Source organism: Melozone crissalis, unplaced genomic scaffold (genome assembly GCF_028551555.1).
Source record: "Melozone crissalis strain CALT ecotype California unplaced genomic scaffold, PUWL_Pcris_2 ptg000045l_1, whole genome shotgun sequence".
Lineage (NCBI taxonomy): Eukaryota > Metazoa > Chordata > Aves > Passeriformes > Passerellidae > Melozone > Melozone crissalis.
In genome coordinates, this window is record NW_026535823.1 from 15,818,538 (window position 1) to 15,844,140 (window position 25,603).

The window sequence follows — 25,603 nt, forward strand, 5'->3', positions numbered from 1 at the left end:
AAACAGTCTCCAAAATGAAGCTGCAGAGCCTTGTCAGACACCAGTCCCAGACAATTATTGCACCTGAAGCAGCTCTCCAAAATTCAGGGAAATTTTGATACCTTTTTGGTTCTGTGTCATCTTAACATGTACTTAGAGCATGCATTAGCGTATATTGAGAAAGACTGATATTACACTTAGTATCAGAAACCTTTTCTACCTACTGTCATTATGAGCTGTAAAGTCTAAAAGGATGATTATAAATGAACCTTCCTAAGGTAAAAGTAATGATATAACTTTTAAAGGTGCAACTGTGAAACTGTTATCATCAAAAAAAAGAAAGGTACGGTGTCTGATTTTCATAAATTTAGCTAATTTTAAACATCCAAAATAACTTCTAATAGGTGCCATTATTGAAAAGATGACAAATTTCTGTGGATTCACATTTTCTTATTAGAGTAACCCTTCTTAGATAATACTCCAAATTTGCCAATATCTTTATTATTTCCCACATTGAACCTAGGAGCAGAAAATCTTTATTGTATATTTATTTTTGATGTTGCAAAAGGAGTTTGATTACTTTGTATGGCAACTTACGCCTAAAGAGAGTTTAGAAAATGATCTTAATGTACTAGTAAATAGAGAGGTTTGATTAATATCCTTTAACAACAGTGAAAAGAACCACATTTTATTGTACTCCCATGACACCGCCAAGCAGTGGCAGCAATAATCCTTCACCACACTGTATAATGAAAAAAGCACTACAACTTAAAAAAAGAAAAATTACAATTCACTATAGCTTTCCTTTAGAGTGCTATAAAATGCAACCACATTCACATGACAGTGTGTGCGTGTATATGTGTCTCTTAATAAAGCTTCTCTGAAGGGCAATACAGCATGTACCATGGAAACAGGGGTTGCCATGGAAAGAATAGAGCTTTTTAGTAGATGGCAAAAGAAATGAGGATTTGATTCCCTCTTTCTCACTTGTCTTAAAAAAAGATATAAATCTGTGTAACTATTGACATCAGCAGAGTTATTCCTGAGAAACGTCAGCATGAACAAACAAACCCAGTACGTTCACAGCGGAGAATTTTTGGCATCGGGGCTGTGGTGATGTGTACAGGGCTGCATTTCAGGGCAGCTCTCCAGCTATCCCTTACACCACACACAGCTCTGCAGCCAGCCCCCCTCAGGCACACTTGTGACATATCCTTCGAAACTCTGCAGGAGCCAGAGCCACAACAAGCCACAGGAGAGTGGATTTGCAAAGTTGCTGTTCCTCACTGGCTCAATTCTCATGCAGAAAGTGCCAGAATCTTTTACCTGCCAGATCTTTTCTTTGCTTGAGTACAAAATATTTGCTGTTATAATGTACATGGTGTTACAAATGAATGAAAAGCATGAATCAAATTAACTTAAAGCATATTGGTTTTCAGACATGCTTAAAACAAAGACTGTATTGATGTGTTTCATCTAACTTACTCATTAAAATGGCATTCTTGATGTCCTCATGTTACTGTAATCTCTGAAGCACTGGACAAAGAAGTACATTTGTTTATCACTCTTTCCTTACTAAAGAACAGGGTTTTATTAAAGAGATCAATCACCTGTGTACGCTTTAATAGCCTGAGCTGTGCATGTAAGACAGAGCTTGCTTCAATAGCCCACAACTCCTGAAGTATAGAGGGACATGTAAAACCATTTGTTGCTTTAATAAAACAAAATATTTCTCAGAGCTAGCAAGTACCCTATTAAAATTAGCAATTTGAGACAGAAAAGCAGTGCTTAGAAGAAACGAATTCTAATAAAAGCAGCAGAATCAATCCTGTTCACTTACTTCCATGAGACCCTATGCTTCTAAGCAGAGACACAGAAACACTTTACATGCTTAATGCACTGCCTTCCCTCTTATTGAATCATGCTTATTGTGGAAACAGTCTTTTGAGACTTCTAGCGGTTCTGAGGTAATTGGAGGATTGCTGCCTCTAATGAATGGTCTCCTTATAATGGAGGCCAAAGTGTTCAAAACACTGTCAGAGGCAAAGCGTACAAAGGAAAGCTTTTCAGAAATGTCAATGAACAATCCTGAAATACATACTTTAACTAAAAGATGATCTTTCTTACTAGGCTACAGCTACAGTGTAATGAAGTTGTATTAGAAGAGGAAATAATGTTTTATTAACACTGTTGGATGTTACTACAAATTGCAACAGCCACCCCTTTTATGATGAAAGGCAGCAAAGAAATCTAACATTAATGAAGACTTCATTTTTCACAATCAAGAGTCAGTAAATAGCTAAGCTGTTTATTTAATTGTCCAAAATTGTGCTTTTACCTATGTTAGAGTGAAGAACAGGAACTTTCTCATTAGATGAAAACTTGCAGTTCAGTGCCTGTCAAGCTTTTGAGAGTTCTAATTAATTGTTTAACTATTTAGCTTCATAACAAGATTATCTGTTTCATTTGGGGAAAAAAAACTCCCTTTAACTGCCAACTTTGATTAAGCAGTGGTTTTAGCAAATGGACATGTCATGCAAAGAAGCTGTTAGCAGCTGTAACAAGAAAGATAAAAGCTATTGAAATATCATTTTATAAGGAAACAAGCCCACTATAGGTAGCAGCAACTACATAAAACACTGAGGTGAACAAGAAGTGTTTCCCAGATTTTGAAAATAAAGTCAAAAACACAGAAGAAAACCAATCCTTCATCTCCTATCAGCTGTTCCTGTTGCCAATGATTATGGCAATATTTCACAGAGAACATATGGCAGTGTTTATAGCCATCAGGCAGTATTTCACAGAAGCTGCGACACCATGTGTCCACCAACTAGCCTTTCTGATTGCAATTAATTAGAGAAGCAGGAGGCACTTTTTAAATAACATTACATCTTAGAGATTCCTGAAGTTTCATGGCCCATGTACAAGACTAAGTGACAGGAAAGTCTATTAAAATTGTAACAAGCCTAGCACAGTGAGTCTGTCCTTGAGGAACAAGACCTAATATAAAAATGCTCTCCTTAAGGAGCATAAGAAAGAACAGAAATATAATAAGCCATTCAGGGTGGTACTTTGGAAGCCTGCAACAATAAGGAAATATTGAAGACCTTTAACAGGCCATTTTATGAAACAGATTCTGCAGAAAAGCTGCCATAGTGAAAGCTATAGAGTTGGTTTATAGTTGCAAGACCCAAGAGGATGTGTACCAAAATTACGTGGGGATCTATTAAGGAGCCGAAACTCACAAAATTAATTGTGGCAGTCGTTTCATGACTCCTATTTTAATAAAAGCAAGGAAGAGAGGAAAACTAAGGGTAATAACTACCCAATAGGTTTTCATACAGAAGTAGAAAGCTGAGCTTCCCCAGCCAGCCCCTGCAGCTGAGTCCAGCACTTCAGGTAGCCCCACTCAAAGATAAAGCAGGGGGGGCCAGAACCACCCCACACTGCAGCAACTTCAGCAGCACTGCAGACTATTCCCATGCAATTATTCCCATGAACAAAGCGTTCCATTACAGAGGTATTTTCCCAACCCAGTGCAATCTGAGCCATTAGGAATGAGCCAGGAGAATCACACCAGCTCAGTTTCATACTACAAGTGATCCAACAGGCAAGACACCAGTCAAAACTGATGGGAAGAAGTTCAGCATCATGTTCCTGCATTTGGGATTGGCTCATAGCATCCTGTCTCCTTACTGACACCTTTGCCCCATACAGCCTGCTTCCCTGCTGCTCCTTGTCTTGAGTTAGGATTCCATTTCCTGGAGAAATGGAGTACGAGAGCAAGTTGGGAGGAATCCTGTCCTGCTGCAGCCTCAGCAGAGCTACTTTTTCCAAACCTCTAAGCTCTGATCATATAACTGAGCTCACTCTGCAGCTCAGTTACATGAACCCCCATGGCTGGAGTCCAGGTGTATCTCTCTCTTCTCTCCAGACTCTTGTTCTCATACAACTTCTAGAAACTCAACATCTTTGAGATCCCACTACACCCACTGAATTTTTCTAAGTTTTCCAGCAACCTCAGAAGTTATTAAGCCATATCAACAGTGCAGCCATCCAAGCCTCTTTTCCTTAAGAAATCAGGCTTCAATATTCCTTTGCTATTATATTCTTGTTATTTTAGTATTTCCTTCATTTCCCCAAACCTCTAACGTCTAATTTTTATTACAGAATTCTCATCTTGGGACACAGGAATTGCAAATGGTGTTGGTAATAATGGAAACATTTATATTTATTATTCTTAAGAGCAAAATTCCACAATATACCCATGGTGGATCTTGAAAAGGTAAACTAATGACCACAATACACCTGCCTAACTCCAGTACAATAACCTAGGATCTGTTGTTCACACGTGCAACATGACAGAAAATGCAAGCCATGTTTAAAAGTGTAACAGGCTGTTGAGATTGGTAAAAATCTTTCCTCTGGAACCGGGCAAACTATTTAAAACTCCAGGTGCAGCCTCAACACTGAGCAGTAGCTAAAAATGAGCCACAGTTCCACCCACCACTACCCTTGCATGATGACAATAGGGTAACTTTATAAATAAATAAGCACCAAAATAAAATGACAGCTGGCAACTTCACCATCCTTGTCTACACTTTCCTAGAAGCAGAACTAATATTTTGAGCTGTGCGTGTTGAATGCTTTCAAGGTTTGTACTCCATCAAAAAAGTTCCCAAACTGCGAGGCTGACAGCTGCCACCAACTTAACAGCTATACTAAAGTTCCTGGCACAACTTACAGTGGCTGCCCTAAAATTTAAGAGTAGCTTCAATGTTGAAAGAAAATTGCAATATATTCCTTAATAAAATTTATTTCAATAAAGAGAAGAAAAAGCTCAGAGAGAAATTCCTATGTAATATGCACCACCAGCTGTGGTGCCATTTCTACAGCACTTACTAATGTTATTTTTAGGACAGTAACACAAATGCCACTGAAAATCAAGAGCTGTGGCAAGGATCACCCTCCCCTGTAAATCCTTCCTTTTGCCCTTTTCAAAGGGCTCCCATGGGTGCCCTGCTTTCCATGTGGGCTGGGAGCTGGACAGGCAGCCAGCCCATGTCCCTGGGATGGTCAGAGGCTGCAGGCTCTCCCTTCCCTGCTAAATGCAAAGACACTGCAAGGAGCAGCTTGCACCCTTGGACAGACCCAACCCAGGGATCCCGGTCTAGCTGATGCAGCCCAAAGCCAGGGGAGGAGTTGAAGGCAGCAGGATGGGCCCAGGGTGTGGGCAGCAGCACCACTGTTCCTCAGCCTTAGATTTTATCAACATCAACACAGCTTTGGGTTGACCCAGTACATACAACTGTGGTCTTTCAGGGAAAGAAAAAAAAAGCCTACAAACATTAAGGATTTCAGCAGGAAGGAGGTATCACGCACAGAGATACTCTGCCTCCCACAGTGGCTGGCTGGAAAGATAAGCAGATGAAAAGTAGAAAAATAATTTATACTCCCCACTAGCTAAAGTGGGAAAAATATAGTTTGTCCCCAAAACACCAGGATGTAACAATACAGCTTTCTTTTGGACAAAAAAACATTCTTGACTCAACTATATGCATAGTTATCCTTGTAACAGTCATGTCAGCAGAAAGAGTCAAAGCAATAAAAAAAATATATGTAGGATACCTGTGAAAAAGCCACAATTTGAGCAGGGCTCATCTGAGCCCAGCACTCTGCACTAGCCAGCCTCCTAATACCAGAGACCCAACCAACCTTAAGGCCAGATTTGAAATGTTTTTTCTTTTAAAATCTGAGGTGCACAACCTGGCACCTCCCTGGTGAGAGACCACCGATTCTAGTCCATCACCTGATTTGTGGTCAGGCCCCTGGGTGATCAATAACCAGATGAGAATGAAATGAAAATCAAGATGGTTCTGGCAGTCACAGCTCCCACCTCCCTGCAACACTGACACTGCCCCCAGGAGCTAACAGAGCAGCTGATGATCTGTGGCCCATCCATCCTGTGTTGGAGAGACTGGGCCCTGCCACCAGTTCATGTTGCACAAATGAGAAATAATTAGGAGATATAAATGGTCATTTTCATGAATAATTGACTTCTACCATAATTATTAGAGTTCCAATCACCTCCAGAATTTATTTGTGCAAGCACCTCAACACCAAGATTAATTTAATTTTCTCTTAGGCTAACAAAAGGATGAGATTAATAGCTGAGTTGAAAGAAAAAGTTTCCCAATATCAAGCAAATCTACAGAAAACTGAATTTCATATTCCCTTCCTGCACACACCTTGAAAGAGTCAAGTTAAAAATGAACAAATCTGAATTTCCAGTTCTTGTTTAACTAACCAGATTATGCTTTAAAAGTTCATGTAATGCTTTTAAAACTCTTCTAGTAGAACACACATTAGTCACTCTGAATGAACTATACCTTCAGTGTAGATTACTTAAAGATGTTCCTACACACATTACATGCTATTATCTGGATTACCTTTAACAGGAATAAATGGATAAGACAAAATATGCTCTTTTTATGCATATGGAACTTGGCAATATTCTAATTTCCTTGCACAGGCTGTTTAGAAGGGAGTGCTGTTATCAGATGTCACAGGCTACTTGACACCTTTGCACATATCACACAGAGGAATGACCAAGAGAATTCTTAGCCTGAGCTGTCCGAAACATGACACACTTCAGATTCTTTCTGCCTAGAATAGTGATGCTGCAAAACAAACAATTAAAAAATTTAAGCTAGACCAAAACCAGGTTTTTTTCCTGCAAAAACAGCTACAGAAATCACACTGAACATACTGTTTTGGAAGAATTTTGAAATTATATTCCTTGATTTTTACTCCATTCTTCAGATGCTTTTTAAAGTCCTTACACCATGTAGTATGCTATTTCCAAAGACAACAGTACCTTATAGGTCAAACTGTCTCCTGGTCGATGTACATTAAGAGAGTTTATGGTTTAAGTAAGATTGTTACATTAAACAAAAACTACCCCAAAAAAATCTAGGGAAAAAATGTAAAGTATGGTAGTTTTTAAGAATTTGAGTGCAATGAAAATGGTAGCAAAGACTACTGCTAATGAAAGTTTGTAACTGAAAAACATGCAAACAAAAAACAAAATAAGAATCAAAATGAAAGTTGTTTGCTTTTACTAATAAAGAATTATCATTTGATTGGTTTTTTTCCTCAGGAAAGGTCATTAAGGTAGCAGTTTAAAGAATTTTAACTTCTTCAGTTAAAATTATCTGAATGAATTTTTCTTGTTCTAACCCTTCTTTTGGTCAAGACTGACTCAGAATCAAGATACATCATTCTTGAAAAATGAAGGCACAACCCACCTTCGAATCGATAAAGCAACAGTAAGAGAAAGAAATATACATTCTAATTTATTTGCTTTTCCCAAAATTCAAAGCTGATTTAATAATACAAACAGTATTCTTACACACCATAACTTTTTATTCAAGGTCAACTATATCCTCATTATCCATTTCAAAATTTTCTTTCATCAACAAGCAAGCACAAATTACATTAGAACACAGCCCAGGGCTTAAAAAAAAAACACCCAACAAGAATATTACACTGAGTTCCCAACAGAAATAATTCTTCTAAGGACAACTTAAGACCATTATACACCTTTTAGAAACATATACTTAAACTTTGGGAGGTGCAAAATCGAACACTTAAAACCCTTGTTAAACCACTCTAAAAAAAAAAAATCTTTGCTCAAGTATTTCGAGAGTGGATCTTTCTCCATTATATGCAGGCTGTAATGGGCATACCAAAATGTTGAAGCTTCTGATTTTTGCAGTTTGGAAACATGCAAAAATCATATTTGTGCCATACCCAAGCAAAGGCTACAGATAACTCTTTAGGCACTTCTGAAAGATCAGCAGGGCTGTGCCTACTCCTGAGCTATCAAACAAACCTGAAGGGCTTGGAAGACAAGGGGAAGGGCTGCTTTGGGTTGGGTTTTTTACATTACTTTAGGAGAAAAAGAAAAAAAGGAAGTACCTATATTTGCCTGCGCACTGTAGCTTGGGCCCTCTGTGTGCTTCAGCCCTGAAATCCCACAGCCATGAAATTCCACAGCCCCAGAGCTGCACACCATGGTCCAAAAGCTGCATCCTTGATAGTGGGCACTCATCCCCTTTGGGAGGGGTTCAACAAGCACAACTCATTGGATGAAATCTGCGACTCACTTTTAGAGGGAAAGAGAAGAGGCATCTTCAAAAGAAACATTAGAAGCAACATTGGGAGATGTTGTTTTGTTTGACCCTGGTATTCAGCTCGTACTCTTTTTTACTACTGTAAAATAAAAGACAAGCTTATATCACAGCCATGAAAACACAGAAGAGAAGAATAAGCTGGAAGGTTTTGGCTTTATCAAAGGGCACACTGCATGGCAAATAAGCCTAAGCTGATCTACTATTAGAATGGAACAGAGTAACTCTCACATGCTTGTACTTGTGTTGTGTCTTTTTCTTCCATCTATTTCCCATAAGATCTGAATTCACAAGGCATCATTTCTGATAGTAAGAACACTAATAATTAGGTTATTTATACTTTGTTCGCATTTTCTTCAACTGAAAATTACTGACGTTAGAATGATATTTGCAAACTCATTTGTATTCATATTTCACTCTTTGGAGGCAATGATAATTCTCCAGGACACAGAATTCTCCCTAGCATTTTGTTCTGAGTAAATGCAGCAATAGACTAGTAACTCACAGCTTTAGAATATGCTCCAAAATAGTTGTAAGTCTCAAAAAGGACCAGGGGGAACCAACCACATACCCACAAAGGTTTCATGCTTCTAGACTACAGCAGTGTGAAAATTGAACCACTAAATCTTTAGGGCAGTAAATGACCTTGAAAACTCACTCAAGATTTCATTTATTCATTACCATAGGATTTATCTGTTCTGAACATCAGACTTGCTTCACCACCATGGACATACCTGACAACTACTGATGCGTGCCTGACCCCAATTACTGTCCTGGGCCAGCCCCAGGCACTGTGTGAGGGCACTGCAGGATGGGTACCATCCCAAGGGTCCCCTAGTCCTCCAGCCCCAGTTTGCCAGCCCCTGTGGATCAGCCAAGCCCATGTTACCCTCAGCAGATTTTTCCCAGATTTTTGGCTTCTAGCACAGCTATGCATCAAAGATTTAGTGTTTAGCTCATGTTTTCTGTCAGTGCCCAGTCCTGATAGAATGTTCTGGGTATTAGAAGAATTTTTCACCAATCCCAAATGACCACTGCATGCAGACTGCTGAAGCTCACTCCTATTTCTTTTAATCTTGAGCGAGTCCTCAGTCAACAGCCAACATCCTGGGCCAGGACAGTATTCCATGGATGAATGAGGTCCCACAGTTCTGTCCCTCAACTCTAAAGAGGCAACCAGGCACCCAATCCGCCTTGATTTAGCCAAACAGTTGCTGATGTGGGCAATGTGCACATGTGCTGCAGCATGGATGACACACATCACACTGAAAAGGCTCCTGCTGAAGTTCAGCAGCAATAAATAACAAAAATAGAGCAGCTGCTGCATCACTTGGCAAAGCAAAGTCTCTGGGCAGCTGCACAGCATAAGCTCCCATGCTGTGTACAGCACCAAGATCTCATTAGGTTTGCTCAAGTCATGAGGCTTTTTTTAAGTCGTTGCCATAGTTCTCAAATTGAAAGTTGGAGATTATAAACTGTTACCTCAATAATTTCTTGAAAACCTAGACCAGTTTAGATCACCAGGGGCATTTGAAGCAGACACCTTCCTTGAAGGTACAAAAATGCAAAGTGAGAGTAGCACAGCACATGGACACAAAGCAGTAGGACACGTTTTACCCTTTCTGCTGCATCACAGATTTACATTGTGTCCAGAATCTCACCAAATATTACAACAGCATTACTCCTTCAGCACAACATACATTTTCAACCTCCACTGATCTGAGCATGCTCTGACTTCCAGAATATTCTTTGAGATCATCTTCCCTACATTCTCATCTCACTAGCTGGCCTCAGGAAAGGGCACGTGCTGCAACAATACCAAGAAGTTCTACATTTTCTAAGCTCCATCCAAGAGCAAATGGATTCCATTGGGTTATGGATCAGAGGCTCAAAAACATCACTGACCACAAAGTCATGTGGAGTGACCGGGTTAGACAAAAAGGATACAGAAATCCCTAAACACTAGCCAGCAGGAGCTCTCCTCTGGCCAGACCCCAATTTGAACCTCCTCTGACCCCTCCAACTATTTGCTGCCTTGGCACTTGGCCAGTTTGGTCAATGCTCTCTGAGAGCAAACTCAACAGACCCTCAAAAATATAAAGAAAAGCAAATTTTTGAAGGGAAGCCACTTCTGCTGGGGGTAAGGAATACAGTGGTGGTGGAGCAAGTCAGCCTAGACAGAAAACACACTGTCAACAGTGAATGCATCCTCACAGTTGTTTATTTCTTGGTCCCCTAGTTAAAATAAAGCTCTTCTCTTTTTTGGCCTCATAACGTCATGTCAGATTGTCCTTCCTTTTCAGCCGTTTTTGGTTTTGCATGTATTTCATAGGATGTTTTTTATAAAAGTGGAGGTGTTCTTGGCATTTCTGCCACAACAGCAGGGCTTGAACTTAAGGTCAAATTAAAGGAACAGTGTGTTCTGCTACCATGACAACCATTTCAGGCTAATATCAGGTACTAAGATACCAAGTATGAAGTGATAAAATCACTACATTAGTTTAATAAACAAGTTCCATTGTCACCATTTTACCAGATATATATATATGGTTCATTGAAAAAAAAAATCAAATTTCAGAACTTATTCTGCTTGGCCTGTCATTCATTATCTAACAAAAAAGAAAAATTATTACCTCTCTCAAGAGCTTCAGAATTACAGGTATATTGAAAACTCATTAAGGCTGCTATAGATTTTTAAGCCATATTCTAGGTACACCAAATTTTGCAGACCCTAAAGCAAACCCTAACATGACATTTAATTTCAATTCTCACTTTACATATTCATACTCCGCCTCAGCCTTTTAATAAATGTATAATTGAATTTTAAATATAAATCTTAATGTGTCAAACTATAAAGTTAAGGGCACACCTTAGAAACTCTTTATACCAAGAGGACGAATATGAATGAAAGGCCTTCTCAGCACACATCCAAAAGCTGGTGCACTGAGCTACAACTTGGGCATGTCTCCCACATCCTTTACCTCACATCCTGGTCCAAAGCCAGCTCCCAAGCCAGAAAGGCTAAACAGCTGCAGTGTTTGCTGGAGCTGGATCCAGCTAATAAAGGGAACAAGGCTTGCCAGGCCTGGATGCAAAGTAACCAGCATCAGAGGGTTTGAGGCAAACACCTTGAGCAGCTCCTGGAAAGCCAGGCCAACGCCAGGGAGATGATGTTGCTGCATTTATTACTGGAGTGGGAACATCCCACCAGCTCTGCTTCCCCCTGACCCCCTGGGCAGCCTGGACTGAGATGGGCAGTGAAGGTGCCAGAGACACAGATCACCATGCTGAATGAGCGCCCCTGTATCGGAATTGCTAATAAGACAAAGATTTAAAATGTCACTTTTGGCTTGTGCTGACAGTAGTGGCTAGAGAAATAATTAACACTGATTTCCATATTACTGATAATTTTGCAAATGAAAATGAATGGGGCCAAATAGTTCTGAGAATTTAAGATAACTCCAGAAAGTCAGGAAATCCAACAGAGTCTGAGCACTTTATTTGCAAAATAATTTGAAATTACTTTGCATAGTAATAGGATTCTGGAGATATGTTGTTAACCATGCAGAACAGCCACATTGATTGAGAGCTGCAGTAGAGAAAAATAAAAGTTTTTTCCACAACAGAGGATTGCAAGACATTTTTGTGACCTTTTTAACCAGATGAAAAAAAAGTCATCTCAATTCATCCACCACAAATCACCAGCACAACATCACTCAAAAGACAGAGATAGGTCACCAGGCCCCACCAGAAGAGAGACTGCCTGTTTTCATCAGCCAAACCAAAGCAGCAGATCCAGACAAAATTTCTGCAGCATTTGCCTGGTTGCCTCAGGTGCCCTCAGACATGCTTATATGAAAGTCACATAATCACTGCAAAAAATTAATCTTTTCAATATATGAGAAAACATTTAGAAAACATGCCACCAAATTTGTCTTATTTATTACATTTAATAAATGCATACATGGAATATTTACCTTCCAAATAAAGTCAGATCAAAAATGAATTGCTGAGTAACAGAAACATGCTCAGAAGCTGCTATCAGAAGCTGCTGATTCCCATCCATCTCATACATTCATCTGCCTCTTGGCACCTGCTGTTTGACATGGATTTAATGCAATAGTGTCAGCCTGGCATCAGTGAAGCAAACACTGCACAGGAGTGGCCTGTGGTCTTCCAGCCACACATCTGCACACAGACTCAAAAACTGTAAGCTGTAGCTGCCAGTCCCTCCTAAAAAGTCTCAGGGCAGGAGGACTATCTGACCTAACTGGTGGGCTGTTTGAATAGCTTTTGCAGTGAGGACACAGCTAATCCTTGGTTGACAGGCCAGTCAGGGGATTTTTATTTTTTTACCTGTGATTAATGGACTTGACATCCATGTTCCCACAGCTTTTGCTAAACATGCAGTTCAGACCTTATTGTTAAATACCACCAAGATCACAGAAAACTAAACTCTTATGACAGCAGAGTGACTATACCAGAGGGCAGACTGTTCTGAGACAAGTATTGGATTACTCCAGAAATGTAACACAGACTAATAGTGCACTACAGAAATGCTCATGATCTTGGGCCCCTGAATACCTTGCATCCTTAAAACTAGCCTGACCTTTTTGAATAGAAAATAGATTGTGAGAGTTCCGAGATCTAAAAAGATTACATGTTATTTCAAATTATACTGGGAGATCATACTCACATATAAGTTTATGTTTATCCTGTTTAAGTCAGGGCATATGCAATCAACTTGACCTTTCATTTTGTATTTAGTCGCTACTCAAAGCAATATGACTAAAGCATTGGTGGAGGTCTCCCTCCTTCAGAATTCTCAGGTTGGAATTTGAGACGAAATGCAAGACTCAGAAATCCTAATTTCTGTTTTTCCTCTACATTTTGCACAGATGCCAATAATAAAAAAGAGTTAAAGCATGCCAGTCTGAAATGGAAAAGCGGTGTCGGTTCATAAGGGATGCTCTTTAAACAGTTATCTCTGTCTGAACTGTTCTTGTTTTAGACTGAGAAGTATTTTAAACCTTAATTACTAAAGTCTGCAAGACTGTGACAGATCTGTCTTTTCCTTATGGGCATCTTGCCAGGATGAAACATGAATTCTTTTAAGATCACCATACTTAATTAGTGCTTCAGCCAAGTTTATGGTACCTACATGATCCAATAGACTACTTTGGCTTTGGCAAGTGGATCTGTCTGATGCAGTTGGGGAGCTTCTAAGGTCAAAGCTATTTTTCGTGCATTTTCACAATTTGTCATTATGTCTTGTTTGTGCATGGATTTTGATTTCTCTGTGTAAAGTAGAGACTAGAAAACTGAAATTTCCTGGACCAAAAAAACCTTACTTTGAATATTCCTTACTACATCAATAGTCACCGCTTGGTTGTCGGTTCAAAATGTTGTTATGGAACCCGGGTATGCATCTACAACAACAGCTCTGTATGGCAATGGAGATAATAGAGATGGAAGAGCTGAGTTATTGTCCAGGAGACTATTCCAGGTTATGAAAAGCACAGTTGGGATACGAGAATGGTGTTGTATTAAAAAACCAGGAAAAGGCACAGATCACCTGGGAAAATCAGTCTGTCTTTAGCGCTACCTATCAGCTCTTGGACAGCACCTGGGCTGCAGAACACGCCCAGCACCGTGCCATGGCACTGCCTCTGCCCAGCAGAGCCCTGTGGCACAGGGAGCCACCCTGCAGTGTCCCAGCCACCGGGCACTGCCACCCCTCAGCTGCACCTCCTGCACTCAGCCCTGGCTGTGCCTGACAGGGGGAGATGACTGATTAAAGTGACAGGGTTTCAATCGAGAGAGGAGCTTGTTTTGGCACGGGCTTGTCTCCTTCAGTAAATCTCTGGCTTTATCAGCTCTGTGCAAGTGACTCATTTAGCCCCAATGGGTGGCCGTCCCTCCCTGGCAGCCCCTTGTCAGTGACAGCCCTCAGGTGCCCAAGCACAGCAGGTTTGATACAAGTCACACCCTGCTGCGAGCAGATTAACCTGCAAAATCATACAGGGCTCCTTTTAAGTGTGTGTTCTAGGCAGGCACAGCAAAACCACAGACTCCATCAGACTTGGTAAACTTTCTTTAGCTTCTCCATCTCCTGCACCTCATTTATATTCACTCTGGAGGGTGAATAAAAATAACCAACGACCCAGGCAGCCTGACTACTGTGCAGAAACCACATGAGCCAAGAAATTTCTAAACAGTCTTTGTATAACCAAGTAGTTTGCCAGACAACATTGGAGTGGCTTTCAAAAATCTGCATAGCCATATAGAAGATGAAATATTAATATGTTTAATATTGAAATATTTGATTAAATTAATATTAATTCACCATTAAATTTTTAAGACTTTCATATTTCATAAGAAAATCACAGTGAAACTACCAATAGGGACTTAACATGCGAACCAATTATACAAGACCATTAAGCAATGCCTCAAAAAGCAATCCAAACAGTTCTCAGTGATAAAAAGGAATTAAGTGAATTTTGTTTACAAACCAGTTTGTGCAAATTCTCACTGGAAAGGAGATTTGTTTTTACTCACAAATGTATCATATATTTTACTAGAACATTAATATATCATTCTTCTTCAGTTCTGTAACACACACATTTGGTTCCATCTTTTTTTTGCAATAAAGTAGAGTAAACCCTCTGAATTTTTTTCTATGGTTATTGGTGAATGTTCTTGAAGAAGCTGACTTACCGATAGGTGAAAACAAAAGCTCTGATTGCAATCAATTATCTTCTGGCAAAGCAATAGGGACAATAGTGGAGGTTTTTTCAAGAGGGTATATTCAATTTCTGCTAGTAGTTCCAAGTCTCACAGTTAACTTCTTCTTGAAGATCTAATTTTCCTTTCCACAAGTACACCTATTTTTCTTCTATCAATGCTATTCTTAAAAAATCATATTGATAATATCAGATTCATTTAAAGTATAAGCAATAGATTTTATTCAGTTAATTCCTTTCCTTTATATGTTCTTCTAAGGCAGTTCACTTTTGCCCTCTCAAGTATTCACAGTCTCCAACAAACTGCAGCCAGAACATCTCAGTCAGTTCATCTGAGCTTATACAGTCACAATGCAGACACATTGAGTGTCAATGCAGACTTATCTTTCACCGTAGCATGGCTTACCCAGACTCAAATTAATTTTTCAATAACATTAAAATCTTGTTTGCCTAACGAACAACACTGGACTGCAATGGTGCAGGGGGTTCATAATTAGATAAGCCATTGTTTGGAGGCAGACAGTGCCCGTTCACAGTTCAATAAACCACTTGTCACAGTTGCTTGCTCAGAGCAGACCTGGATGTCAATGGGAACAGTTAGCAGCCAGGCAGCAAAATAAATTGGTCTCCTGGGTAAATAAATTGAACATCAATATGAATATGCTTATCAGTAAAGACTGTAATTTATAAAGCTTTTATAAATACTGCTTTATATACACTGATGTTTAAGGAAAATGCCTTTGTGTCTTTTATGTTTTTTTTTTAAAAAGGCTTAACAATGGCCTTTTGTCCATAAGTTTCATACATATTACTGCAAACAATACAAAACCATGCCATCACTTAAAGCAAAACAGTACTTTGGGTATTTTTCTTAACAAATAAGTACAAATAATTACACCAGATTAAGGTGTTTTTACATTTTTCATGTTAGTTTTGCCATTTGGAAGTACCCAAGGGAATCAGACAGAAGCCCACTGAACACTACCCTGCTTCTAGCCAAGATGAAATGTAACTTCTTGGCTCTCCCAGCACCATCAGTGTGTGTCCATTGGTGAAACCTATCACACAGTGCTCTGGAACTAGAATACAAATTTTAACTTTTCATTGTGAGACTACTTTATCCTTAACTCTTCAAATGGGTTAGATTTATCTAGACTTTTGCTTGTGATTAATCTCAAGAAAGCCATTAGTCCCACACAAGATCAGATACACTTAATGGTTCTTAGTCCTTACTTCACCACAACTAGATAAATGGCTAAGAATACAAATTATGCTGAACAATCTGCAGACTAAAATACAGTCAAAGAAAATTTCATGGACATCTACTGTCTTTTAAGAAAACTGACATGGTAAAAAAAATCTGAACACAATGAAATTTTTTTATTTCTGTATGTGTGTGTGTGCATATATATACATATATACACACACACACAAACCCCCTATAAACTTCAGCTGCTCAAAATTCATGAAAATCCAAATACAAAGGTTCCTATTAATACTGCACTCATTTGCAAAAGTGATCATTATTTCTGTCCTGTGTCTAGACTGAAGAAAAACTGATGGATTGCATTTTCTGGAATGCTTCCCAAACCAAAGAACATCAACAATGTTATTATTTCCATGGAAATATTTTGCTTAGCCCCAAATCAAATTTCCATTTTAGCACATTAATCCATGTACATCTATAAAAAGAGGAGGTAGGAGGGAGGAGAACAATAACATTAGTAAAATCATACATAATTTTGGAAAGAATTAGGGAAACACACTCTGTCTTGCTGCTTCCTTTACTGTTCATTTTATTTGTCCCCTTTACACAACTAAAAAGAAAGGCAAAAATATCTATTAGGTTTCAAGTCCAAAGCAATTAATCACATGAAAACTATTGAACTGTTTTAAAAGTTACCTCTTCAAAATGCATAACATGTTTGTTGTTAAAAGATCATTATTTTATTTCAATGCCATTCATAAATGACTTATTGAACTCAAACGCCTCTTTCAACACTTAGCATCTATTCCAATGCTTCTGAACTCTCTCTGCATTGCTCACCCAACATTATTTTTCTGTTCTTTTCAAGAGAAATGTAAAGCATTCTCTTTTGTACACACTGCAACACTTCCATTTACCAACTCAAAGAAACAATTAATTAATTTGCTCCTCTTTCTTCAGAGGCAATTCTAATATTGTTTTCTTTTTCTCAAAACATCAAATACTGAACTTTTTATTCCAACTCAGCCCATTCTGTGATCAAATACCAAGTTCATTTCACTTGAGAACAGCTAGTCCTATTTTTCTTTCCAAAGCAAATCTCAGAAAGCAGCTCAGGTCCAACTAATTACAAGCAGGTTTATTAGAACAGTCTAGATATGGGTGATTTCAATAGAAATCTCTGCAGGAAGGGAAGAACTGCACATTACTGGAGAATACAAGTGACAAGGTCATTACAAGCCCCCTGTGCCTCCCTTAGCATCTCAGATCTGTTCTCCCTCAATTTCTGTGTCCTCTTTATATTCAAATACAGATGTCATAGTTTCAGTTCCTTTCTCACTTTCTACTGTGTTGGAAAATTAATTTTTCACTGTATCTGAAGGTTGGCTTTAATGATCCTGATACGTACTGTCCAAAACAACTTGGAACAACTAATTTGGATTTCTTTTCACAGCCTTAATCTGACAGGATCCTTTCAGGGCAACATGACTTTACTTGCTCAGAGCCATATTTCTATTAAATATTTGCTCCTTTTTTGCCATGTAAATTCCTAAAATATTAGTTTTATTTAAATTTCTTAGATTTTTTTTTTCTCTAGCTGTCATCTCACTTTGTTATATTGAAACACAAAAGTAGAATTCCCTGCACAGTGTTTATATAAAGTTTGATAATTCAGGGCCAAATTACAAATTTTTTTTCCAGAACATTTCTCTCTTTTCATATTTTTCTTTTCTTAAATACACACAACTCATCAGCACAATGCTGTTTGTGCCCACCACAAAAGGAAATTTCCTCCAGGAGGGATCCAAGCTACAGCGCTCATAATTGAAAACCAGACAAGGAAGGGAAGCCAACAAAAAGTCAAGAGCTGGGGAAACAGTGGGCATGCAGCCCCTTCTAAAAGCATGCTTTCTATTTAAATGCATAATCAAGACTTCGACATTCAATCAGGCACATAGGTGTAGCATGATTATTTCAGTGAGTCAATAAAAAAGGCATTGTTGTCACAAGAATAAAATAATAATTTGATGCAATAAAATTCAGAGACACTCCTAAAATTACCCAATACCATAATCAGATAAATATAGAAACAAAAAATGGAGTAAAGAGCTCCAGTTAAAGATCAACACTTGGCCTTTTTCCAAGCTGGCCAATAATTCCATTCAGTTGTTTAATTTCTTTTTTAATTTGTAATTGGTTTACAGTGGAGGATATGCCACAAATTAACCTCATTTCCAGTTTTAAGCTTTTACCTCTAGGAGATAAGTAACACCCCACTACCAAAAAACCAGCCCACCTTTTTACCACATGAATCCCACTCTGTCTTCCTTCAATCCTTCCACCATTTCTAGCTCAGAAATTACAAAAATCAGACTTCTGTCTTTAGTATTCCCCAAAAGGCCTACCATACTCATAATTGAAAACCATTTTAAACTGAAATGGCATTATGAGCATTACTGTACAACTGAAATAGTATGCATATTCTAACAAAAGGCAGGATCATAATGCATGAATATGAAAGTCCTAAAACATGACACTGACCGTGTTAATCCTGGAATCTCCTCCCCCTACTGAAAGCGTGCCTTTGCAGCCCTCATGTTCCCTTAGCACAGCTTTATTTTAGCACAGAAAATAAAGGGAAACTCTTTCTTCCTGATTCAGGCTGGTTTTCCTTCAGGTAGACGAACACTGAAGTAGAAAGAAATTGTCAGTGTAATACCCTGCTTGAATGAAATCACTATGCCTCTTATCACAGAGCAGAACCAAGAAATACATCAATAAATAAAGATGTATTATTCTAGACTGTCATTTTGGTTATTAGGGTAATGTATTCCAGAAGGAAGGGAGGAAGAATAGAGTGCTCTTCCAGTAAATATGTGGCTCTGCAGGTATTAACTGAACAGAAATACTGTAGCAGAGCTCCAATTTGCAGGAGCCTGCAGCAAGGTTGCATTCACAGCAAGGTCAGTAAAAAATGGCAAATACATTAGCAAGTAAGCTACTCTCATAAGTGTATGACACTTTTTTCCATCAATATTTTGTGGGAATTTAAACCACAATGATTTTATTATTTTATAAATCTAGGTTAGCATGTGTATAATGACATGGCAGTTCAAGCACAGTGTCAATATTAAATGCCAGTTTTAAATTCAACAAGGCATGTTATTAAAATGAAAACTGATTGACATCTCCAAGGAGCATTAGCTCTCCCACAAGTAACTCAGACCAACCCCCTAAAGAGAGCAAATTATGTCCACTTCAATGTCCAGCAGCCCTCCTACACAGGGTATGAGCAACAACTCACTTCCACATACACCACTCCTGGATTTAGTCCAATATGATTCTGTTATTTTTAAAATAGGGGTGCATACTACCACAGAGGTATTGGCTACCACTTATGGAAAAGGTCCAGCAATACCTCTGGCTGTGAAGGTCACAGTTGTAGAGAAAAAGACTTACCAAATTGATTTAAGTATCATATAAAGCTTTGGCAGCTTGAGGAAGAGTAAGAATAACCTGCAAGTGCTCTGATAATTTCACTGCTATTTTTCATCTGATTTGTCAGTTAGTGGTTAAATCCTGGTGTTACTGAATTCAACCAGACATGTGTCACTGACTTCCACAGACTAAATATCTCCCACCACAGAGACCTTTCCTGAAACTGTAGTCAATAGAAATGTTATTAACTTGTGTAATTGCAGAAAAAAAAAAGTATTATTATATCCACTAGTCAGTACATAATATGACAAATCATGCTTCATTCAATATCCTGTAATTAAAAATACTACTTTCAACAGCTGGACCATTTCATGCAGTGAGGCAGCACTCCCTTTCACACTGCACAAGCAATGCCTGGCTAAAGGAGCTGAAAACAGACCATACCTGTGCCAAGTGACCACACTGTGCCAACCATAAACACTGTAAAGCTGGGAATGAGAGGTCAGAGCAAGTCAAAGTGGTGAAAGGCCACCGAGGCGTGGCTGGGCTGCACCAGATCCAGGCATTGCAGCAGGGAAGAGAAAACATGGATTTGCTGGGTCTGCAGAATGGTGTGTGAGTGACAGGATGGATTACAAGGGTCAGTGAGTAGTCATGTGTGAGTGCAGCTGAAAGGAGTTTAGGAAATCTTGCAAACTGTTAGTGGGAAAGGGATGACAAGTAATGGGTTTTGTGGGGAGGGGGTGGATGAGAGCTAAAAGATGCCAGCATGGTTCCAAAGACCATGACCAAGGCTCTTGTTCCAGGTCTTCTCTTCAGCAATAAGCTTAACTAAAAGATTTCTTAAATTTATTTTTCTTCATTTTTTTCCTAGCTCTGTCTATAGCACTCACAAGATATCTCTGATTACTTCTCTGGGCATTTCTAAATACACAAAGGCAAGATCTTCCTGCATGATCACAACTATTTGTCTTCCATACACATACCTTTCCCAAATGTAAACACCCTAGAAAATCCAGCCATTGGCTACCTGCTTCTTGCAGAGCTAAAAAGACAAGGTATTGACACAAGTCCCTGAACCAATCCATCAAAAACCATCAAGAGAAGGCAGTTGTTACTAAAGCCAATGTATACTTTGCACAACTAATATCATGAGAAGAGTGTTCCACCAATTTCAGATGGAGTTAAGGGCAAAATTGAGTGGAAGAAGGGGAAAGTAGATGTCTGAAGTTTACAGGAAACATGACTATTTATTAGTAGCTGTGACAAGGAGAAAAACTGAATACCATGACAGTACAGTCAGAGCTGAAAGTAGTTCTGGATACAGACCCAGAGCTGTACCACCAGAAATACAAGTAGAAAGAGAACTGGGAGGTGAAGACAGTGTTCACCAAAGCCCAAAGGGGCTTAATCAAAGGGGCAGGTAACCAGCTGCCCTCCCTCAAAGAGCTTTCCACCACTGACCAACACTTCCTCTGGTTTTTACAGAGCAAGATGAGTATTTTAGCCAGCTCTTGTTTCATGCAATCCCATCAGTCACACCTGCATTTACTGAACCTATTCCACTGAGAGCACAGCTGCCCATTTTGGGACACAGAGCTTTTCTTCCCCCTAACTGTAATACTGTTATTATCACTATGCATATGACCTCAGAAATCAGGTATCTATTTACAAGTTTCTACAGTGGCTGCATGTCCATCTCACTTCCAATTTATCCTGCCCCCAGACCTGCATCCTGCCTCTCACCTGTGCTGTGGTGCGTGTGCTTATCCAAGTCTGCAGCAGCAAGGATGAGGCTTCCCTGGAGCCGCGCTGTGGCTCACTTGTAGCAATGACTGTCTAGTCAAACAAAGCTAACAGCACTACAACAGAGAGTTCTGGTTTACATTAGGAAGCTATTTTCCAACGGCCATCACACCCAGGTTTCAGTGTTTGAACTTGTCTCTATTCATTGCTCTTCTAGGAATTTCTAAACCTTGATGTGATGCGTGGCTCTGTCTCACCACAGAACAGAGCAGCACAAACTCCTTCAGCTCCTTTACAGTCCAACTGGAGATACTGCAAGGGTAGGGGGATTTTTTAAAAATTATTATTAGATATTGAAAAAAAACTTGCTAATAAGTGATTAAACAGACATGGTGCTCTATAGTGTGTACATATTTCGGTTTTGTTTTTGGTGAAGAGGACTATCTTTACCATCAACAAATAATTATCCATTTAAAATAGAAGATGTAGATGTAAAAACTTTGAGTCACTTACTGCAGTTGGAAATTACTGATGAGTACTGTTGATTACCACTGCAGTTTTTCAAAAAGCTTTAAGATTAAGAGACATTCACTGCTCTTCTTCTGTCAGGTGCCTCAAAAAGAAACCATGAGAAGAGACACACAATGAAAAACGGCAGGTTATAGCACATGAGACTCCTTATTAAAAACATAAAATGCCTTTCACTCTTGCTTTTATTAAGTCTACTTTTCAAGCCAAATGAAAGTTAGGTGAGCCCATTATAATACAAGTCACGTCTAACTATTTCATTATCCACGTCCTGCAGCACGATCGCCCACAGAACACCTTTTGAAAGCTCTGGAGTGACGGCAGCAGGTTGAATATAATGAACAGTGTTACAAATGGGGACATGAGACGACAGGTCTGGTGAAGAAGGAGTCTCCTGGAAACTGTATGGCTGTAATTACTGAGTGCTGGTGCTGTCTCAGTTGGCTTTGAACAAAGGTAACCGCCTTCAGCAAGTTATATTTCCTCAGCTAGCTAAAATGAAACCAGTCAGAGACACAAATATTTATGATACACAATACATAACCAAAGTCATTGTCTGCTTTTATTACCTTTTTTTGTTGTTGCTCTGAAGTCTCCCACATCAACAGCACAAGAGAATTAAACAGTGAAGCACTGAATTATTTTTAAATTAGACTTCCAAAACTAGAATGTTGAAGTCATACTTACAGGAAGATAAAATGCTCTTATTCTGGGCACTATGCTTGCACGCCACCTTTATTTCTCAGTAACTCATCCAGTTTGCTATTCAAGAATCTGCCAAGCAGAAGTCAGTGAGAGCTGAGACCCCTACCTCCCTGCATGTGAGCACCCCTCAACAAACACCCAGCAGGAACAGTTTGGTAATAAAGGGAGCATCTGGTGCAGGCAACATTGGAGACAGCAAGACTGAGAAGAAAGCTCAGGCTAATCTATGCTTTCTCATCTGTGATCTGTTAAATCTCAGAAATGGGCTCACCTGCCCATACAGTAAATACCCAAGAACAGCAGACAATCAGGTCATAATTAGATAAGACACAAGGTGAGAAAGACTATCTCTGTTGAAGTCATTTCTGCTATTATCTGCATGCCCCAACTCCTGTTTCCCTCTTACCTCTTTTCCTGGAGAATCATAAATTCTGAAAATTCATTTCCCAACACTAGTGATAATCATTAGGTTGTATAGGAGAGGAGACAACTGGAGCTATTATATCATTATTCTTCATCTTTTACTGGTTATGGTTTTATGCCTGCTGACAACTAAGTACCACACAGTCACTCGCTTGCTTACTCCCCCAGGCAGGATGGCAGAGAGAATCAGAGAAGGAAAAGTGAGAAAACTTGTGGGTTGAGATAAAAACAGTTTAATAGGGAAAGTAAAAGCCATACACACAAGCAAAGCAAAGCAAGGAATTCATTCAATACTTCAGGCAGGCAGGTGCTCAGCCATTTCCAGGAAAGCCAGGCCCCATTGCTCATAATCCTGACTTGGGAAGACAAACACCATCACAGAATCATTGAGGTTGGAAAAAACCTCAAATATTATCAAGTGCCACCATTGACCAAATAACCACCATGCCCATGAAACATACAGCTGAGTGTAATCACTCCAAAAACCCTTCCTTCCTTCTCTCTCCCCCAGCTTCATGTGCTGAGCATATCTCCATATGGTCTGGGCTATCAGCTGGGGTCAGCTGTTTTCCCTCCATATTCTTGTGTACCCCCAGTCTCCTCACTGGTGGGGTGAGGTGAGGAACAGAAATGGCCTTGATGCTAAGTGCTGCATTAATAGCTAAAACATCCCTGTGCTAACAACACTGCTTTCAACACAAATCCAAAACACAACCCCAGAGCAGCTACTGTGAAGAAAATTAACTATGCCCCAGCCAAAACCAGCATAATGCCATATTTTTTCACAGTCAATTATTAAAAGAAGACAAAAAAATCACAAATCAAAACCAAAATAGGTTCACAGAGGTAAAATGAAAAGTACTACAAGTTTGGAAAAAAAAATTTATAATGAGCAATTAAAAAGAAGGGAAAGTTAGCTAGTGAAGAGATGAATAAAAGATGAAACAATATGACACGAAATATAGTGAATGGAGTGAGAGAGGTCAGCTAGGTGCACCTGTACAACTCTTCAATGTGTTCAAAGATTTCATATCACACAATGCTCTCAATGATACAAGAAGGCAATATATTTTGAAGTGGACAACATGACATATAGAACAAGCCTGCAGAAGTTACTGCAACAGTATTAGAGTTATATCCAAAAAATCCAGAATTTCATTTAATTTGCAGATGCCCAGCTGTGGTTCAGCTTTCCCTGTGGAGCTGCAGAGCCACCACAGCAGTTCCCACCTCCCCATCAGCCAGTTATGGCTCTGTTATTGTCACAGGACAAACACGCTGGGAGTGCACAGGAAAACTGGTCTGCAGAGGTGAACTGGCAAGAAATGAAACAGCAAAGCTTTCACATATAGACACTGTGAAAGAAAAGTTATCTTTCCACTATTATCACAACAGGAAAGCAGGAAAAACTGCAGCACAGAGTTACAAGGTAAAATCAGAGCTCACACTCTCAATATCATTTTCACTATTCTGCAAGTCCCACATTCTCATTTAAGCTTTATGAATGAGAAATTCATTTGAAAAGGGGGCTTCCATTCTTTATTACTCTGTTCTCCATGAAGAGGCATAACCAAAGCCATAAGGGAAGCATCCTTTGTCAGGTCAAGGATCAAACCTGAGGAGAGTCCAGGACCAGAGGACGCAGGTTTCAGCTGCACCAGGGGAAGCTTAGCTTGGACATAAGAAAAAATTCTTCACTGAAATGGTGATTAGGCATTGGAATGGGATGCCCAGGGAGATGGTGGAATCACCATCCCTGGAAGTGTTTAACTAAGACTGGACATCGCAGAGCACCCACACTTTTACCCTGCCTACCACCCTGCCAAAGCACTGCAGGATGAAAAAAATACAAGACCTTCATACTAGGCAAAGAAAACAGTGACTGTTAGTAAAACTTCACACAAATAAATAAAAGTAGAGAAAAGCAAGTCTAACTGTCAGTACACATTCTCTAACTCTTCCCCAGAGGCTCACATCTTACCACTGCTGTAACTACCGTGCCCTAAAGGCCTCTGTGCTGCAGCTACAGTTCTGGCTTCTTTAACAGATTCCTGCCCTCCATCACACCTGTTACCACATTACATCCTCCCACTGCTACTCTAAACACCTTCTATTCACAGTATTGACAATGGGCAATTTCACAAGGAGGGCAAAATAAAGCAGCCATGCTTAGTCAGGAGCACACAAATTTACTGACTGTAAACTACGTTCACACTGCTGGTACTAAAAAGTGTTTGGCACTGCCAGCAGCCTGAGAGGCTGAAAACCAAGCCTAATTGAGATGTGAAATTTCAGCTTCCTTTTCCTCCTGTGCAAGCTGTAAGTATCCTGCAGGCCACAAAAGGTAAACACACCTGAAACATCAGCCCATTAATTTTCTAGGTTGAAGCTCTTGAATGCTCCATCTCAGTTGGTTGGCATGGAGCATTAGGAAGCCACAAAACAGGTTTCAGCATTTGACATGGAAAGCAGCACAGGCCCCAGGCTGCACAGGCAAGGAGACCTGTGGAGCTGCCACCCAGCCCAGGCACCCTTTGAGCAGAGCCACCTTGCTGAGACTGCATTGCCTGGCCAGACACAGCTGAGCCCAAACCTCAGAGCACTGGGAGGCAGGACAGGTAAGGGCTGCCTGCATCGTCAGC

General features: G+C 39.6%; 1 long non-coding RNA gene across 8 annotated transcripts in view; it reads right to left on the reverse strand.

Annotated features, from left to right (window-relative positions):
• The window catches only part of LOC128943147 (uncharacterized), a 66,219-nt gene extending 43,127 nt beyond the window's left edge, over window positions 1-23,092 (reverse strand). For 7 of the 8 annotated variants that reach the window (XR_008483673.1, XR_008483676.1, XR_008483675.1 and 4 more), the window contains exon 1: window positions 22,945-23,092. This is a non-coding gene — a long non-coding RNA (uncharacterized LOC128943147). Of the gene's footprint in view, window positions 1-21,818; window positions 21,875-22,944 lie in introns of those variants that run through there. The other variant, XR_008483671.1, reaches the window with a different exon arrangement.
• Window positions 23,093-25,603: the final 2,511 nt, after the last annotated feature.